General features: G+C 44.5%; 1 pseudogene; it reads left to right on the forward strand.

Annotated features, from left to right (window-relative positions):
- The first annotated feature begins 2405 nt into the window (after window positions 1–2405).
- Window positions 2406–3994, forward strand: LOC101696294 (E3 ubiquitin-protein ligase ZFP91 pseudogene; annotated as a pseudogene).
- Window positions 3995–5459: the final 1465 nt, after the last annotated feature.

Below are 5459 nucleotides of genomic sequence, written 5' to 3' on the forward strand. Positions count from 1 at the left end.
CATGCAGCTCACCTTCTCTGCCCTAGAAGCTTGGGATGGCAGCAGGGGAGCTTCCTTCTGGGTTCTGGGACTGGCTCAGCTTCTGTGCCCTAGAAGCCTGGGATGGAGGCCTAGAAATTTCTTGTGAAATTGTTTAGAAAAGTTTTTCTTACACCTATTTTGTCAAATGTTTTACCTATCTTATCTTCCAATATGTTTAATGTTTCTGTTTTCATGTTTAGATCTTTGATCCATTTTGATTTTAATTTAGTATACGGTGAGAGATAAGGGTCCAGTTTCAGTCTTCTGCACACAGATAACCAGTTTTCCCAGCACCACTTGTTGAATAAGCTGTCTTTCCTCCAACATAGGATTTTGACCCTCTTGTCAAAGGGATATGTACATATATTATATATTACATACAAATTCCTATTTTCCCCGCCTTTTGGGGGTCTTACTACATGTTGGGGGCTAAAGAAGTGAGGGGAGTTTGTGGCTTCTATGAGGATTTTTAGTAGGATATTGCCTCCTTGTGAATAATTTTTAGCTTCATATGTCTAGGGTTAGTATTTACTCATTCTGCTATTTACTTTAAGTAATTTTGACTCTGTCCCTATGTTTTGCCAAAAGAATCACTTCTGGTTATAAGAGCATCCACAGATTCAATCTTATAACACTTTTCTATATGATAGCCCTTGCAGTTAGACTTTTCCCTTTTATCTAGTCTCTATGAACACTATGATAGTCTATTATTTCTGGTTGTTCTGCAATGAGGTAAGTGAGGTGGGGTAGGGAGAATGGGAGTAGTTGGATGAGTAGTGTTAGACACTAAGGGGGAGATTTGAAGGGTGAATAGGGGTAGATGAGAGGAAAAGAAAATGTGAGTCTGATTTTATGGGAGTGCTTTCAGTTGAGTTGAAGTTTCTCTACTGAGAGTTTTCAGAGGATATTTTATGGGAGCAAGGGCAAGATATGGGAGAAAGGGGGTTGGTTTATTCTGTGATTGAAGAAAGCTATGTGGCTGTCAGAAATTGCTTATAGGGAGGAAAATAAGCAAGGTAAAATATGGAAAAGCCAAAAGCTTAGGGTAGGGAGGATTGAGAAATAGTACCAAAGAAGATAAGAGTGACTGTGAGGGAGCTAGGTATGGGGAATTTAAAAACTGGGAAGGAGTTTATGTGTTTGGAAAAAGAATACAGAAATATGTTAATAATATTATCTCAGGGGGTTGAGGTGAAGAAACTAGATAGGGAGCTGCGACAAGAGAGAAAACCTAGACACCTATTAATTCAGACCCAGTGAAGGAACAAGTACATAAAAGTAACAACCTTCTAAACACAGGACACCATAAAACAACATAATAATAAATAAATTATATAATAACTAAATTACATAATAACATTACTAAATAAATCAAGAAATATACAAAACTTTAAACCAATGAGATGTAGGCTGGGAACATGGATTAAATATCCCAATGAGACATTGCATATGTGATTCCCAAGTTGCTTCTTTGCCAGAGTCTGAGTGCTCACACCCCAATAACTCCTCTGATCCCTCCACTGCAGTACTGAAGATAACTCAGACACAGGATGTCTTTCGGCTAGGTTGCAGGCATTCTTTCAGAGTCTGATCCAGGCTGAGTTCTTGGGTTAGGAACTCTTTCTGTCTGGCTCCCTGGCTGTGATGATGGAATCAGCAGACAGGTTCACTGGCACAAAACTGTTCACTGAGTCAGAATTATTCCTATGCAATCAAATCGTCTATAGCAGTAACAGACTAATCTATCACAGTGGTGTCTATCAGGGCTAGTTAAGAAATAACATCAAGAGACTCTGTTTTGGGTCTCCCTTTAGCCTAGAGAAGAAATCCATGGATATAGTGTAAGCATCTTAACAACCCAAGTCTTGCCCCACAGTTAAGGTGCACTAAGTGCAATGGCTGTGTCTCCTATACTGGTGAAAAACAGCATTCAACAGTAGTTTTACGGAATCAATGAAAGCCCAAAGGGTTGGGGACTGGGTAATGTGGGGAAGTCAGGGGGGAGAAAAAAAATTTTTAAGTCCTCTGCTCTGTGATATGGGAAGGAAGAAATAGTAGAGGGACAAAGGACTCTCATAATGGTAAGGGTATGTTATATAGTTAGAAGGGGATAACAGTGAAAACTGGACATAAAATTGGTAGTGAGAGATGAGGATGAGAAAAGATTCTAGGATTGATATAAATAGAGAAAAAGTTGATGGGAGACAAAAAAGATGAGAAGAAAGAAAGTAAAAATGAGAATGAATAAGACACTAGGGAAAGAAATCTGGTGAAGAGATATGGATAAAAGTAGGAGGGACATAAAAGGACAAGGGTGGGTTCCCTTACCCTCTATAAACTGTATTGGGAGAAAAAAGACAAAAGAGAAATGCATATACATAGATATGCTCATAAAAGAAAACAGGGGCGCGGGCGGAGGGGAGGGGGAAAGGCGCTCGGGCGAGGGGCGGGACGGGGGTGCAGCGTTGCTGCGGCGGAGGAAGGCCGAGTACCCGCGGGGGAAGGGCGAGTACCCCCGCCGGCGGTGGAGCAGCCCCAGCGCCAGCGCCAGCGCCAGGCCCGCCGAATCCCCGTCGCCAGCTCAGGGAAAGAAGAGTCCGCTACTCGTATGCGCAGAAAAAATAACAACTAATAAAGATCCCAAGGAAGAGAAAGAGGAAGAAGACGATTCTGCCCTCCCTCAGGAAGTTTCCATTGCTGCAGCTCGACCTAGTGGTGGCTGGCACAGTAGCATCAGGACATCAATCTCTCCTGTTCTGTTCGAGACACAGAGAATACCCATAGCTCTCGGTCCAAGACTGGTTCATTGCAGCTCATCTGCAAGTCAGAACCAATTACAGATCAGCTTGATTATGAAGTTGCAGGAGAACATCAGTCTCCCAGCGGCATTAGTGAGGAAGAAGAGATGTTAACCGGTGAAGAGGAAATACCATTCAAAGATGACCCGAGAGATGAGACCTACAAACCCCACTTAGAAAGGGAAACTCCAAAGCCACGGAGAAAATTGGGGAAGGTGAAGGAAGAGAAAGAAAAGAAAGAAATTAAAGTCAAAGTCGAAGTAGAGGTGAAAGAAGAGGAGAATGAAATTAGAGAAGATGAGGAACCTCCTAGGAAGAGAGGACGAAGGCGGAAAGACGACAAAAGCCCTCGCTTACCCAAAAGGAGGAAAAAGCCTCCAATCCAGGATGTCCGTTGTGAGATGGAAGGGTGTGGAACTGTTCTTGCTCACCCTCGCTATTTGCAGCACCACATTAAATACCAGCATTTGCTGAAGAAGAAATATGTTTGTCCACATCCCTCCTGTGGACGACTCTTCCGGCTCCAGAAGCAGCTTCTACGGCACGCCAAACGTCCTACAGATGAGAGGGACTACATCTGCGAGTGCTGTGCTTGGGCCTTCAAGAGCTCCCATAATCTGGCAGTGCACCGGATGATTCACACTGGCGAGAAGCCGCTGCAGTGTGAGATCTGTGTATTTATTTGTCGACAGAAGGCATCCCTCAATTGGGACATGATGAAGCATGTTGCAAACTCCTTCTACCAGCTTTCTTGCAATATCTGTGGCAAAAAAAATTGAAAAGAAGGACAGTGTAGTGGTGCACAAAGCAAAAAGCCACCCCAAGGTGCTGATCGCAGAAGCTCTGGCCGCCAATGCAGGCGCCCTCATCACCAGCACAGACAGCTTGGGCACTAACCCCAAGTCCCTGATGCAGCCTGCAGACGCTGAAGGTCTTCCCCTTCTCTCTGAGCCCCTGAGAAACTCAGCCTCTGGAGAGTGCCTGCTGCTCCCAGCTGAAGCCGAAGGGATGTCGAAGTCATACTGCAGTGGGATGGAGCGGGTGAGCTCTTTGTGGGCAGAGGCAGCAGCAGGGGTGCGGAGGGGCTGGTCATGAACTCAGATACACTCGGTGCTACCACAGAGGTTCTGATTGAAGATTCAGACTCTACTGGACCTTAGTGGAAAAGGAAGGCTTTGGGCACTGGGACAGTTCGGACTTTGTATTTAAAAGGTAAAAAGCACACACAAAAAAATTTTAAAGCATTTGAAATCTAGTAGAATAACTGAAGGGCCTGCTCTTTCCATTGTGGATCATAGCACACACACCCCAGCCCTAGAACTCCCTCTCTTTCCCGCTTAACCAAATCAATGTTGCCTTTTTCAGAAAGGTAGACAGCAAAAAGCAGCAGCAGCTCTGCCAGTGAGGAATCACCTCACTTGGTCCCAGCCAGCAGCAGACTTCCTGCTCATTGACAGGTCCCCTTTTCCTAATTGTAATTCTGATATGCTCTGGATCGGCTTTTAACTCTTATACTATATTACTGACTTCTAAATTCTCCACCTCTCCTGCTGCCCTATGGTTCTGGCTTCTACCCACTGCAACACACTTACCCTCAAATATTACATAATCCTACTCTCTGGAGGGTGGCAGCTTGACTTGGCACTTTAGGGCCCCTTAGCAGGGTGTGCTGTTAAAACAGCACACATCTCTCACCCCCTCTTCCGCTCCCCTCTGGGTTTTGAAAAGGGAGGTTACATGTGGACCACCCTCCTCCTCTCTGGCCCCAGCTCCTCGGTCCCCCTCCCAGACCTCTATATGGCTCTTATGGTGCTCACTGGCTTGGAAGCAGCCTCCCCAAAGGGTGGAGGCTGCCCTCTCTCCACAGTCTCTGGATATAACACAGGGCTCTATCAGTGCAATGGTGAGAAAAGTCCCAGGCTAATGGCAGAAATTTGCACTTTGAACATGTGTGTTTTTGTGTTGTGGAACCTGAGATTCCTTATTTATTAATGGAAAGTCTGATTTTTTGCAAGGGGTGGAGTCTTCATTGCTATGTTTTGTGGGGCTGGGAGAAGTTAGATTATTCGGCATGGGATCCTTTCCACAAGACGTTCTTTGAAGGCAAGGTATAGGGTTGAAGAAGCACAGCCAGCCTCTAAAATCATAGCTCTCCAGTGGCCTTTACAGAAAGCTGTTCCTCAGCACTAACAAAATCACTACAGTAGCCTAGTTCAGGATGATAGGTTCATGGTGACTTGTGTGCTCTTTGAGATTCTGAGAGCATTGAGATTAAGGAGTTTTAAGGGGATGAGGAAGGTTGTTCAGTGTCTAAATTACGGATGAAAATCTCATGTGAATCGTTTTTGTCCTCACCATTTCCTTACATACGCCTACCTTCTGAACCTTTGTTTTGTTTTTGTTTTTTGCTTTGCTGTATATTGGTTCATTGTGGCTCTCTGTTAGCGAAGAAGCAGTGTCTAGGAGTCCTAAGTCAGAAGAAAGCTGCTGTTTTGTTTCCCTTCTGGTAACACCTCAGAAAGGGCTCACTAGACAAAGTTAGTAATCTATATAGTAAGAGCTTTGGCTTTCACCAGAAATTCTGGCAGTTACCACTTCCTTTGGAAGAAGAGTTTTCCTGGAGTGTGCATTGCTTATGTA

This window comes from Heterocephalus glaber, unplaced genomic scaffold, assembly GCF_053883595.1.
Source record: "Heterocephalus glaber isolate CG9 unplaced genomic scaffold, H.glaber_assembly_v1.0 deba00001720, whole genome shotgun sequence".
Lineage (NCBI taxonomy): Eukaryota > Metazoa > Chordata > Mammalia > Rodentia > Bathyergidae > Heterocephalus > Heterocephalus glaber.